Raw genomic sequence first — 15,310 nt, 5'->3', positions numbered from 1 at the left:
ATGCAATCCCCATCACAATACCATTCCAATTCTTCGTAGAGTTAGACAGAACAATTTGCAAATTCATCTGGAATAATAAAAACCCAGGATAGCTAAAACTATCCTCAACAATAAAAGGACTTCCAGGGAAATCACTATCCCTGAACTCAAGCAGTATTACAGAGAAAGAGTGATAAAAAAAAACTGTATTGTATTGGTATAGAGACAGGCAGATAGACCAGTGAAATAGAATTGAAGACCCAGAAATGATCCCACACACCTATGGTCACTTGATTTTTGACAAAGGAGCCAAAACCATCCAATGGAAAAAGATAGCATTTTCAACAAATGGTGCTGGTTCAACTGGAGGTCAACTTGTAGAAGAATGCAGATTGATCCATTCTTATCACCCTGTACAAAGCTTAAGTCCAAGTGGAACAAGGACCTCCACATCAAACCAGATACACTCAAAATAATAGAAGAAAAGTGGGGAAGAATCTCAAACACATGGGCAGTGGAGAAAATTTCCTGAAGAAAACACAAATGGCTTATGTTCTAAGATCAAGAATTGACAAATGGGATCTCATAAAAATACAGAGCTTCTGTAAGTCAAAGACACTGTTGTTAAGACAAAACAGCAACGAACAGATTGGGAAAAGATCTTTACCAATCCTACAACTGATACAGGGCTCATATCCAAAAAATACAAAGAACTCATGAAGTTAGAATGCAAGGAGACAAATAACCCTATTAAAATATGGGGTTCAGAGCTAAACAAAGAATTCACAGCTGAGGAATGCCGAAAGGCTGAAAAGCAACTAAAGAAATGTTCAACATCTTTAGTCATAAGGGAAATGCAAATCAAAACAACCCTGAGATTCCACATCATACCAGTCAGAGTGGCTAAGATCAAAAACTCAGGTGACAACAGATGCTGGCGAGGATGTAGAGAAAGAGGAATACTCCTCCATTTTTGGTGGGATTGCAGACTGGTACGACCATTCTGGAAAATAGTCTGGAGGTTCCTAAGAAATTTGGACATTGCACTACCTGAGGACCCAGCTATACCTTTCTTGGGCATATACCCAAAAGATGCCCCAACATATAACAAAGACACATGCTTCACTATGTTCATAGCAGCCTTATTTATAATAGCCAGAAGCTGGAAAGAACCCAGATGCCCTTCAACAGAGGAATGGATACAGAAAATGTGGTACATCTACACAATGGAATATTACTCAGCTATCCAAAACATTGACTTTATGAAATTCATAGGCAAATGGATAGAACTGGAAAATATCATGTGAGATAACCCAATCACAGAAAAACACACATGGTGTACACTCCTTGATAAGTGGATATTAGCCCAAATGCTCAAATTACCCTAAATTCACAGAACACATGAAACTCAAGAAGGATGACCAAAATGTGGATGCTTCACTCCTTCTTTAAAAGGGGAACAAGAATACCCTTGGCAGGGAAGAGAGAGGCAAAGATTAAAACAGACACAGAAGGAACACCCATTCAGAGCCTGCCCCACATGTGGCCCATACATAACAGCCATCCAATTAGACAAGATGGATGAAGCAAAGAAGTGCAGGCCGACAGGATCCGGATGTAGATCGCTCCTGAGAGACACAGCCAGAATACAGCAAATTCATAGGCAAATGCCAGCAGCAAACCATGGAACTGAGATCAGGACCCCCGTTGAAGGAATCAGAGACAGGACTGGAAGAGCTTGAAGGGGCTCGAGACCCCATATGAACAACAATGCCAACCAACCAGAGATTCCAGGGACTAAACCACTACCCAAAGACTGTACATGGACTGACCCTGGGCTCCAACTGCATAGGTAGCAATGAATAGCCTAGTAAGAGCACCAGTGGAAGGGGAAGCCCTTGGTCCTGCCAAGACTAAACCCCCAGTGAACATGATTGTTGAGGGGAGGGCAGTAATTGGGGGAGGATTGGGAGGGGAACACCCATATATAATGGAAGGGGGGTTAGGAGGATGTTGGCCTGAAAACTGGGAAAGGGAATAACAATTATAATGTAAATAAGAGATATCCAATTTATTAAAGATGGAGAAAAAGAAAAAGAAAAAAATATAGCCACATATAGTAAACCATTTCACGTTAAAATAAAATTTTAGAGATGAAGAAACTAAATCTAAATAATGCAGAACTAAGAATTTTATTTTTGTATTTTGAGAACTTTCCTCAACCATTCCCTGGAAGACATTCAGCCTGTTCTCGATAGCCCCATTGTACTCTGCAAGTGCAAGTTTATAGAAGTGAAAAGTAACAGGAAATACTGAAGAAATGTGAGAACATCTGGAAATAAATAGGGAGCATTATCACAGAGGAAATAAGGAAACGCTGCTTACCCTAGTCAGTGGTGAGCTGTAATCCATGTGGAAAAGGCTAACGTGAGAAGTGACGTGAGCATCACCAGGCAAGATGTTGAGTATCACACTTAGACATATGGAGCATGCTCTCGTCATAGAAAGGCTTTGCTTGACCCCCAAACAGGCGGAGCCAATTTCTATTGGGAAATCTGAATTCAAGCTTCCTAGTAAAGCCACCACGTAACAGAGAAATGCACACTCCAGAACTAGTGCACATCTCCCCTATCCTGACAGCCAAGAGCACGTTTTCACAGGTAATCATTTATGAATGACCACGGATTATTCTTTCAGGAGCTTCCTTGTTATAGTCTGTGCCTGAGAACACGTTTGTTGATTGTGCTAATAATGGGATATAGAAGGGAAAATAAAAGCTATGTCAAAACAATAATAATAATGTAAAGATCACATAAACACAGATTTTATGCCAAGGATTTTCTGTTGTTTTTGAGAGGAAAGAAAATTCCCTCTCCAGTCTTCAGAGAGTAATTCGCTAAGTGAACCTTAGTTTACGACAGCTTAGCTCCGTAAATGGTGAACAGAATAAAATGTTAGGATAAGCAGAGGTTAATTTGTATTAGGTATTCTTTTTTAACACTGTTGGTAATATAAAGAATTATGTCTATATCAGAGACACAGTTGGCCAGGATCACTGCTTACTTGAGCCTCAATGAAATAAAACCAAAGCCTTGCAGTTTTGTAAAAGGAAAATCTATTATGAAAATGAGATTTGGGGTATACAAATGATGACACAATTCATGACTTCATTCGGCTGTGAGCATATTTCTTAGTTGTTACCCTTTTATTTGTAGGAGAGATGGTCAGCGGTTAAGTGTACTTGCTGCTTTTACAGAGGACTCAGATTCACTTCCCAGCACTCTTATGGAGGCCCACAACCACCTCTAACTCCTTATCCATAAGACACAGCATCCTCTTCTGGTCTCCACAGACACTATACACACTGTACACGTACTCACAGGCATAAGCTCCAAACATATAAGATAAACATACGTCTGTAAAAGATAAAAGTTAACGCAGTGTTTTATCCCTTCAAATATTTCTGTTTCTTCAAAGTAGAAAGACAATACTTCTCAGATTCTTATTCTGAAAAGAAAAATGCTCTTAAAAATTGCACCAAGGGTTGGGGATTTAGCTCAGTGGTAGAGCGCTTGCCTAGGAAGCGCAAGGCCCTGGGTTCGGTCCCCAGCTCCGGAAAAAGTTGCACCTAACCCTCAAGAAACTGGAGGCCCCAGGAAGTTTAGAGGTCTGGTTGGGTTTGGGAGGTGGGGACATCCTCGTGGACATGGGGGGTATGGGGATGGGCATGGAAGAGGTATGGGATGTGGAACAGTTGGAGGGTAGACCAGGAGGAGAATAAGATCTGGAGTGTAAAAATAAAAATAAATAAATAAACAAACAAAAACAAAAAATTGTCATAGATAGTATTAATTCCCAATGTGGTTGTATCTATTTATAATTGCTATTAGTTTCATAAATATTTGCTTGTTAATTTAAAAATGATATTATGTATTGCTAAACTTTGTACTATTTTAAGTAATTATAAATGTATGACAAGACTGCTATACTTTTCTAAACAAGCAAATATAAATACAGTGGAGAATAATCTTTTTCATTATATTGAATCTCATTCATGTCTATATCAGTAGAACACAACTAGATTATACATTTGTGTCTCTATCTGATCACCTGATGATTTGTTATTTAATTGAAATATATCAAAAACCTCACTTCACACAGATAACAAAAACAAAGGGTATTTTAGGGATATTGTTTTGTTTGACTGGATGTACTTCTTTAGCATTCTACTGAACCTTATCAAACAGAAGCATAAGCTACTTGAATTGACTAGCTGCTGGGATATGTAACTGTCTCTCTGATATTCTGAATAAAAATCCTTCATGTATGTACAATGGAGTGTGACAGTTGTGTCACTTGGGAGTTCTGTTTCTTCTTTGGTTTTGTTTGTTTGTTTGTTTGTTTGTTTGTTTTGCTTTTTAATCTCCACAGTGGCTGTCCAATTTCCCATTTCCAATAGTAAATAAGATATGCTCTTTTATCCCTGTATCTTTACTACAATTTGTTGTAATTTGTTTTCTTAAGAGTACACATTTGCCTTTCCCTGATGGTTAGGGATATTGAATGCTTTTTCAACTATTTAATAACAATCTGTCTTTGTTCTCTTGAGACTTGCCTGCTCAGCTCAGTGGACTCTTTATCAATGTGGATGATTTGAAAGGTTTTTATTCAAGTTTTGTATTTGTTTATTCAAGTTCTGGAGATGAATCCTGAATCCGGTACACAGTTGGCAAAGATCATTACCTTTTGATAGACTATCTCTTTATGCTGGTGAAGGTTTCCTCTGCTTTACAAAGTGGTATTTTCTTAAAGGTTAATGGTAGTATAGAATAAAAACTAAGTCAATAGAATCTTTTGTTTCATGTTACAATGCAGCTCTCTGGTTGGTTCTGTTCCGTGCTTTGGGTGTTTTATTACATGGATGATTTTATAGCATCCTGCATTGACAAATCATCAAATCCTATCTTTGTATATTTATAAACATAGCATACCTTGCAAGACTAAGTACTGGTGTCAGGCCCAAGCTTAGAGAAGTGGTTATCTATACTTTCCTTTTGAGGTCTTTGTGACAAGGAAAAGCAGGCTATTTCTCTAAGAAGCAGACCATCATCCACTTGACCATGCATGCACGGTAGCTATAAATCCATTCTGGACCCTAATGCACTGAAGGCATTCTACTACATGTTTCCTGTTTTTACATAAATTGAATCTTTTCAAACAGAAAAAAGTCATTGAAAGCATCTTTAAATTATTTTTCTTCCTTTTCCTACAGACCTAAAAGCATAATATTCAGTATCTTTGAAGATGAAGATGGAGAGATTAAGAGGGTATGGAGGGGTGGCACATATGAAGACTATGTGTCAGCAGAACAGCTAAGTAGGTGTTTCTGCCCCTCACCTTTCATCCTCCAAGGAAACATCAACTCTGACAATCATCACGGGCAAAAGTAATTTTTAGGATCCTGAGCAGTCCCAATGGCAGAATACCTCAAGGCCAGTAGAGACCATGTGGTCCTGATATTTCTCCCATGAAGAAAGGTAAGAGAGTAGTGAGTGTAGTTTCCACAGTTACCTGAGAGACAACCTTCCTGTCTCACACTAAAAATATTGAAGCATCTTGTGGTTGAATAATATAAAGGCAGCTAATAATGGTGAAAGAGTTGGAATCTGATAGAGAATGGGACAGAAGAGTCAACATAAGACTGCGATATCTACTTGCCAGTTGCATCTAAAGCCACTCCCTTAAGTCTTCTGGGACATATTCAACCATAGGACATGCCTCAATCGAGCATCCCTGAAAATACTAAACATGAACATCAGTGGACTAGGCATGAACAGATGCATGTTTCAAGCTTGGTTGCTTGACTTGGGGGAGATATTTAACTTTGAACACTGCAAAGAAGCACCCTAGAGAAACTAATTAAGATTAGGGGACCGGCACAAGATAAATAAAAAATACACAAGTCTCTGTTATAGATACCGCTAATTGACAACTTGACTTAAGTTAGAATCACCTGGGAGATGAGCCCCTGGAATTGTCCTAGTGGGATTACCTTGATTTCATTAATTCGCGTTGGGGGTCATCAACTGATGATAGTACCAGACTGTAGGCAGAGAATCTTAGACCGCATAAGAGAAGAGAAAACAAGCTGAGCACTGGGACATATGTATGCATTCATTGCTCCACATTCTTCGTGTTGTATGTAATATGACAAGTTCCCTTCAGTCCCTGCTACTTTGATTTCTCTCCCACTATGACTGGCTATCTGAAACTGTGAGCTCAAAAAACCTTTCCTTTCTTTCTTTCTTTTTTTTTTTTTTATTAACTTGAGTATTTCTTATATACATTTCGAGTATATTCCCTTTCCCGGTTTCCAGGCAAACATCCCCCTAATCCCTCCCCCTCCCCTTCTTTATGGGTGTTCCCCTCCCAATCCTCCCCCCATTGCTGCCCTCCCCCCAACAATCTAGTTCACTGGGGGTTCAAACTTAGCAGGACCCAGGGCTTCCCGTTCCACTGGTGCTCTTACTAGGATATTCATTGCTACCTATGAGGTCAGAGTCCAGGGTCAGTCCATGTATAGTCTTTAGGTAGTGGCTTAGTCCCTGGAAGCTCTGTGCTTGGCATTGTTGTAGATATGGGGTCTTGAACCCCTTCAAGCTCTTCCAGTTCTTTCTCTGATTCCTTCAACGGAGGTCCTATTCTCAGTTCAGTGGTTTGCTGCTGGTATTCGCCTCTGTATTTGTGTATTCTGGCTGTGTCTCTCAGGAGCGATCTACATCCGGCTCCTGTCGGCCTGCACTTCTTTGCTTCATCCATCTTGTCTAATTGGGTGGCTGTATATGTATGGGCCACATGTGGGACAGGCTCTGAATGGGTGTTCCTTCAGTCTCTGTTTTAATCTTTGCCTCTCTCTTCCCTGCCAAGGGTATTCTTGTTCCCCTTTTAAAGAAGGAGTGAAGCATTCACATTTTGATCATCCGTCTTGAGTTTCATGTGTTCTATGCATCTAGGGTAATTCAAGCATTTGGGCTAATAGCCACTTATCAATGAGTGCATACCATGTGTGTTTTTCTGTGATTGGGTTACCTCACTCAGGATGATATTTTCCAGTTCTATCCATTTGCCTATGAATTTCATAAAGTCAATGTTTTGGATAGCTGAGTAATATTCCATTGTGTAGATGTACCATATTTTCTGTATCCATTCCTCTGTTGAAGGTGCTTTCGTCAGGATATTTTAGTTCAGCCACAGAAAAGAAATCAAGGCAACTTTCAACTCCAAAAAATCAGAAAGAGGGAAGTGGTGAGTCTATAGATATGATGTAAAAGATCAAACAATTTCTAACTTGTAAGCCAGTCTCCAAAGACTGGAATAGGTGACTGATCTTCCACATACAAGACTAGCAACAAGAATTCAGGAAACAAAAACCATTGGGAACAAAACAAAACCAATGAGTGAGATTAACAGGAACAGGTAAAAGAAAAGATGTACAATCTACATTAAGGAACAAAACACTTGTAAGCCTTTCAAAAAGGCATTCAACACAATAACAAAAAATGTAAATGATGGAAGGCATAGTGCTCCATCTACAGTGCTTGCTACATAAGCTTAAGAAAGTAAGTTCAAATCTGAGCACTCACATAAAAGGATAGGTGCCAGGTGTCTGTAACTCAGCGCTGAAGTGGTGGTGACTGGAGATCCTCAGGGCTTCTTGGATGTCCAGGCTTGCTTAAATTCCATGTTCAGTAAGAGACAATTCTCAAAAAATAAAGTGGAGAATGATTGAGAAAGACACCTATGCAGATTTTTGTCCACATTATGCACTCATGTCCACATGTACAAATACATCCTAATACATATACATACACAAATATGAATAATATGATTGAAATAGACACAATAGACTTAAGTAGATGTTTCTTTTAAGAGCATTAACAACCAGCCAGCATGGATATGAAAAGATGCTCAACATTATATAGTCATAGAGCCAGGCAAACCAAGAGCTAGACATGATGGGATAAGCCTATAATTCTAGCATGTGGGAGGGGACTCTGAGTTAAGGAGAGTGTCACAAAACTAGCATGGTCTACAAGTTAACTGTTTATCAGTTAGGACTGTATAACAAGGAAGGAGAAATAATGAGAAGAGGGGAAGGAGAGGGAAGGGAGAAAAAGAGAGACTATAAAATTATCACCTCATAACTATTAGAATGGCTATTGTTGAGAAATGATGACAACTGCCCATCAGACTGTGAAGATGAAGAAGCCTCTGTATACTGTTTATGCAAATGCATATCATCGTAGTCATATATTGTTTCCTCAAATGGGGTAGATCTGAATGTCCATCAGGATCAGCATGGTGAAGGAAAGAAAACACAATATACAACTGAATATTACTCAATCTTTAAAATGAAAAAAAGTCCCTTATTACATATTGAATTATAAACACAAACAGCAACTATTTAAAGTGAAGGATATGTCATTGTGGCAAACACATGTAAAATGTATATATGTATAAAATATATTTCACATACTAAAACTATGTAATTTGGATTTGTCAATTATACCTTAATGAGCTGGGAGGGGGACATGTATAAAGAGGGAATTAATTAGATATTAAGAAAGTGGTACACAGGTTTGATGCAATGTATAATTATAGTAAATTTAAAATTTTAAGTTATTTTCTAATATTTTAATATAATTCAATATTGATGAATAACTCACTGGACATAATTGTTGTTATAGAATTTCTGTGATGGATAGCAATACTATGTAGCTGGCTCAGTGTTGCCATTTTTCCCATAGTAGCATGACTTGTAGTAACAAAAGTAACTTTTAAACAATAATAGGTATGGATCAATATGTTATGCAAACATGTACTACATTTCTTGAGTTTGCTTTGGGGAGAAGGAAAGTTGAGTGAATGAATGAATGAGTGAATGAATGAAAGAAGGAAGGAAGGATTAAGGAACACTACCATTTCTTGTGTCACTTTCTGTGCATGACAGCATTTTGTCTAATTAAATCTAATGAATAATTAAGGTACTATGAAGCATAAACAGGAAGTAAACCCAAGCTCATACTAAGATTGTAGAAAAACACAATAAAAGGTTTATACTAAAATAAATGAGCCTTCTAATATAATTTTTGAAATTTGACAACTGACCAAAAGCTATTAAATACATTATATGGTTTAATAAAAATAACTACTTGGGCTAGGTCTGAAAAATCTCTGCAGCTGCAGGGAACTTCTTGGAAATAAAGTATGTGTTTACACAGGTGCAGCCATATTTAACAAAAAAAAATCATGCACTGTACAAACAGCTGCCTGTCTGCTTTCTTTGGCAAAGCTCTTTTCAACTGAACCGATCTGTATCAAGAACATCACTCTATGATACCTATGTAAACAGGACAGGAAAATTCCTGCATGTGGAAGAGACTTCTCAGAATGTGTCTTTTAGATAAACTCTTAAACGAGGAACAGCATAAATGGAGCCTGCTAAGAAAACTGTGCGCTTAAGTGAAATATTTGCCGTGGACTCTGCGTGCACATCTGCAAGAGAGACATTAAGCTTTCAGCGACGTGGTGAGCACAGACCTTATCTCACGCCAGTGATTTGAATGGAATAATAGTTGTCAGAGGGGCTCATAAAACCGAACATGGTTCCTTAAAAGTTTATAATTCTAATCTTAATTTTTGTATAATTTTACAGATTAAACTTAAAAATAACCCATTATGGGGGTTGGGGATTTAGCTCAGCGGTGGAGCGCTTGTCTAGCGAGCGCAAGGCCCTGGGTTCGGTCTCCAGCTCCAGAAAAAAAAGAAAAAAGAAAAAAATAACCCATTATGAAATATATGCTATCCCATCATTTCATTATTAAAATGAATGAAAACAATGTATGTTAATTCATGTGTATTTCTATAGTTATACTGAGGTTGATTTTTTTTATTGACTTTCTAAAACAATCAATGGCAGTAAGGCAATGTGGAGTTAATACTATTTAAAAATCAAGTTGGAATTCTTTAATGGCAATGAGAAAGATGGATTTCTCTCTCTCATCCATCCATCTGTTTCCCCTTCATAGTAAAGAGAGAAACCTGACCTCTCAGCAAAGCCCTAACAAGGTGCTGTAGTCAGAGAATTTTTAAATTAACGCTAACTGGTGCAAAACAAAAGCAAAAACAAAAAGAAAACCATTTACATATGTTGATATGCTCCACCTCGGGGTATTATAATTGCATTATGTTTAAATCAAGTTAAACATATTTCTTCAAATTGTTATCATTTTATGATTAAAAATGTTCAAAATCCTTTCTTTGTGCTTTTTTAACCCCATCCCCTAGAACATATATTAACATATTTACTACCCATTCGTCAGCTTCTCTTTCCCTTTTGCCAGCTAACTTCAGTTCCTGGTAACTACCCCTCAAATTCTGTGAGACCACCATGTTTTGATTTTACACATGACTTTACCCATTCATTCACTCAGTAGCTCTTACAGTGTTCCTGGGTACTGACTACTTCTGGTATGGAGACTAAGCAGAAAGAAACTCCTGCCCTTGAAGAATGGACATTTCCTCAGAACATTAGAAGTTTCTACTGGGAGCTATCAGGAAATATGAAACCTGAATGAGAAACTATGAATGACCTAGAGACTACGTACAGTGACTGGCAAAGAGCTGCCAAGTACAACTCTAACCACTGTCAGTAGTTAGGGTGACTTAGCTGCCATGGTGTTCGCCATTGATCACTTCTCCAATGATCTGAAAAAAGTCCAGGAAGTAAAAACTTGATATGTTCCTAAAGTCAAGCAACCATGTAAGTAATCTCAGCTGTTCATCTAGTTACAGGAAGAAAGTTACAGAAGCAGCGTCCTGGCTATGGTATCATTTACCTTCTTGAAACTTTAGACCAAGGCCAGGTTTCAAAGAACCAACTTTGTTCTGTGTGGAGAGATCCTGTTTAGGGCACAAGCACAACCTTAAACCTCTAAGTACCTGTAGCATTGACCTAGAAAAGCTCCATTGTACAAATTACAGACTTTGACATGCTCTGTGATTGCCAATATATTTCCATCAATATTATATTGTTAATAGCACAAATGTAAATATTTAAATACCTTAAACTGGTATAAGTTCTCTGGAATTCTGAGACTGCTGACCCCCTTCTTAGACCTAACTGCTTCAAATCCCATCATTCCCCATATACCACCACCCATAATAGTTCTTTAGAGTGTTCATCTGTGAGCACCTCCCAGGGCACATTTGATGTTCCCACCTACCTTCAGCAAGAATCCTCTGCATTTAGTTTAGATGGAACTGCCCTTCTTCCACTGGTTCACATGCTACTTGGTGACTCTATTTCCACAGCTCTGTGTTTTCTTCAGAAACGAGCCTGACTCCACGCAAGCATCTTTCTGTTTTTCTCAACAGCATTATTTCTGATTAAAATCTGAGTTTATTGCTTTTACTGCTGTTGTGCTATGGGTATTTTGTTTGTTTTGTATTTGTTTTTGTTGGTGGTGTATTACACTGAAATTTTTATTTGTGTCTTTTTGTATTTAAGCTCTACACGATTTAAGCTCTACGCAAACCAAGCCGATACTTGATTTCAATGTTATATTTATTCTTGGGCACATTTGAATTGTCTTTTGTTTAGTTACCAGATCAATCCTTGTTAATCCTAAAGCAAAACAAATTCTCTTCTTCAGTGTGGAGAAGGAAGACAAACAGCTGGCAGAGGGCTCTTTGCAACATTTTAACCCAGAGGAAACAAATTAAGAATTCAGTGTAGCTGCCCTGTGTAAATTAAATCCTAATCAGAAAATAATCTGATAAAAACCAAAGATGCTACATTATGGGATGAATAAAGAATTCAAATAAAACATTTAAAATTAGAATAAGTGGTTTATCCCATTAACTCTCTCATCCTCTCATCTCTCTCTCTCTCTCTCTCTCTCTCTCTCTTCCTTGAACCCCACCTAAAGGCAGCTTTCTCTCTGTGCCTATACCTCAAAAGCAAGTAAAACTGCTTGAAGACCTTTCCAGAAATTGCTAAGGTTTTTTTTCTTTTTTTTTAATTTATTTTTTTCTCCTCCTCCCCCTCTATATGGGTGTTCCCCTCCCCATTCCCCCCCATTACTGGCCTCCCCACAACAATCCCGTTCACTGGGGGTCCAGCCTTGGCAGGACCAAGGGCTTCCCCTTCCACTGGTGCCCCCACAAGGTTATTCATTGCTACCTATGAATTTGGAGCCCAGGGTCAGTCCATGTATAGTCTTTGGGTAATGGTTTAGTCCCTGAAAGCTCTGGTTGGTTGGCATTTTTGTTTTTATGGGGTCTCGAGCCACTTCTGTTTCTCCAAGCATTCAGGGATCATTTCTATAGTTCGCTAAGGTTTAATAGAGAAAAGATAACTGAATTCCAACAGGATTATGTGTGTCTTAGAATGTGCCCTGAAGGATCCTAGTCTCACAGAGCAATTCAGTTGCAGGGAGTAGGTAGGAATCGAAAGTTACGAAGCCACAATTACTCTTATACCTAAACCACACAAAGACACAACAAAGAAAGAGAATTTCAGACCAATATCCCTTATGAATATTGACGCAAAAATACTCAACAAAATTCTGGCAAACCGAATCCAAGAGCACATCAAAACAATCATCCACCATGACCAAGTAGGCTTCATCCCAGGCATGCAGGGATGGTTTAATATACGGAAAACCATCAACGTTATCCATTATATAAACAAACTGAAAGAACAAAACCACATGATCATTTCATTAGATGCTGAGAAAGCATTTGACAAAATTCAACACCCCTTCATGATAAAAGTCCTGGAAAGAATAGGAATTCAAGGCCCATACCAGAACATAGTAAAAGCCATATACAGCAAACCAGTTGCTAACATTAAACTAAATGGAGAGAAACTTGAAGCAATCCCACTAAAATCAGGGATTAGACAAGGCTGCCCACTCTCTCCCTACTTATTCAATATAGTTCTTGAAGTTCTAGCCAGAGCAATCAGACAACAAAAGGAGATCAAGGGGATACAGATCGGAAAAGAAGAAGTCAAAATATCACTATTTGCAGATGATATGATAGTATATTTAAGTGATCCCAAACGTTCCACCAGAGAACTACTAAAGCTGATAGACAACTTCAGCAAAGTGGCTGGGTATAAAATTAACTCAAATAAATCAGTTGCCTTCCTCTATACAAAAGAGAAACAAGCCGAGAAAGAAATTAGGGAAACGACACCCTTCATAATAGACCCAAATAATATAAAGTACCTCGGTGTGACTTTAACAAAGCAAGTAAAAGATCTGTACAATAAGAACTTTAAGACACTGAAGAAGGAAATTGAAGAAGACCTCAGAAGATGGAAAGATCTCCCATGCTCATGGATTGGCAGGATTAATATAGTAAAAATGGCCATTTTACCAAAAGCAATCTACAGATTCAATGCAATCCCCATCAAAATACCAATCCAATTCTTCAAAGAGTTAGACAGAACAATTTGCAAATTCATCTGGAATAACAAAAAACCCAGGATAGCTAAAGCTATCCTCAACAATAAAAGGACTTCAGGGGGAATCACTATCCCTGAACTCAAGCAGTATTACAGAGCAATAGTGATAAAAACTGCATGGTATTGGTACAGAGACAGACAGATAGACCAATGGAATAGAACTGAAGACCCAGAAATGAACCCACACACCTATGGTCACTTGATTTTTGACAAAGGAGCCAAAACCATCCAATGGAAAAAAGATAGCATTTTCAGCAAATGGTGCTGGTTCAACTGGAGGTCAACATGTAGAAGAATGCAGATCAATCCATGCTTATCACCCTGTACAAAGCTTAAGTCCAAGTGGATCAAGGACCTCCACATAAAACCGGACACACTCAAACTAATAGAAGAAAAACTAGGGAAGCATCTGGAACACATGGGCACTGGAAAAATTTTCCTAAACAAAACACCAATGGCTTACGCTCTAAGATCAAGAATCGACAAATGGGATCTCATAAAACTGCAAAGCTTCTGTAAGGCAAAGGACACTGTGGTTAGGACAAAAGGGCAACCAACAGATTGGGAAAAGATCTTTACCAATCCTACAACAGATAGAGGCCTTATATCCAAAATATACAAAGAACTCAAGAAGTTAGACCGCAGGGAAACAAATAACCCTATTAAAAAATGGGGTTCAGAGCTAAACAAAGAATTCACAGCTGAGGAATGCCGAATGGCTGAGAAACACCTAAAGAAATGTTCAACATCTTTAGTCATAAGGGAAATGCAAATCAAAACAACCCTGAGATTTCACCTCACACCAGTGAGAATGGCTAAGATCAAAAACTCAGGTGACAGCAGATGCTGGCGAGGATGTGGAGAAAGAGGAACACTCCTCCATTGTTGGTGGGATTGCAGACTGGTACAACCATTCTGGAAATCAGTCTGGAGGATCCTCAGAAAATTGGACATTTAACTGCCTGAGGATCCAGCTATACCTCTCTTGGGCATATACCCAAAAGATGCCTTAACATATAAAAAAGACACGTGCTCCACTATGTTCATTGCAGCCTTATTTATAATAGCCAGGAGCTGGAACAAACCCAGATGCCCTTCAACAGAGGAATGGATACAGAAAATGTGGTACATCTACACAATGGAATATTACTCAGCTATCAAAAACAACGACTTTATGAAATTAGTAGGCAAATGGTTGGAACTGGAAAATATCATCCTGAGTGAGCTAACCCAATCACAGAAAGACATACATGGTATGCACTCATTGATAAGTGGCTATTAGCCCAAATGCTTGAATTACCCTAGATGCCTAGAACAAATGAAACTCAAGACGGATGATCAAAATGTGAATGCTTCACTCCTTCTTTAAAAGGGGAACAAGAATACCCTTGGCAGGGAAGAGAGAGGCAAAGATTAAAACAGAGACTGAAGGAACACCCATTCAGAGCCTGCCCCACATGTGGCCCATACATATACAGCCACCCAATTAGACAAGATGGATGAAGCAAAGAAGTGCAGACCAACAGGAACAGGATGTAGATCGCTCCTGAGAGACACAGCCAGAATACAGCAAATACAGAGGCGAATGCCAGCAGCAAACCACTGAACTGAGAATAGGACTCCCGTTGAAGGAATCAGAGAAAGAACTGGAAGATCTTGAAGGGGCTCGAGACCCCATATGTACAACAATGCTAAGCAACCAGAGCTTCCAGGGACTAAGCCACTACCTAAAGACTATACATGGACTGACCCTGGACTCTGACCTCATAGGTAGCAATGAATATCCTAGTAAGAGCA

The 15,310-nt window shown here is 38.6% G+C and overlaps 1 long non-coding RNA gene across 3 annotated transcripts in view; it reads right to left on the bottom strand.

The window, feature by feature from the left end:
* The window catches only part of LOC148005685 (uncharacterized), an 80,539-nt gene that overhangs the window by 24,730 nt on the left and 40,499 nt on the right, over positions 1-15,310 (bottom strand). For all 3 annotated transcript variants that reach the window (XR_015620150.1, XR_015620149.1, XR_015620148.1), the window contains exons 3-4: positions 8,177-8,315; positions 7,623-7,740 (exon numbers count right to left, since the gene is read on the bottom strand). This is a non-coding gene — a long non-coding RNA (uncharacterized LOC148005685). The remainder of the gene's footprint in view (positions 1-7,622; positions 7,741-8,176; positions 8,316-15,310) is intronic.

This window comes from Rattus norvegicus, chromosome 5 (assembly GCF_021556685.1).
Source record: "Rattus norvegicus strain SHRSP/BbbUtx chromosome 5, alternate assembly SHRSP_T2T, whole genome shotgun sequence".
Taxonomy (NCBI): Eukaryota; Metazoa; Chordata; class Mammalia; order Rodentia; family Muridae; genus Rattus; species Rattus norvegicus.
The sequence above is the reverse complement of the archived record's forward strand: the minus strand, read 5'-3'. Positions and strand labels throughout refer to the sequence as shown.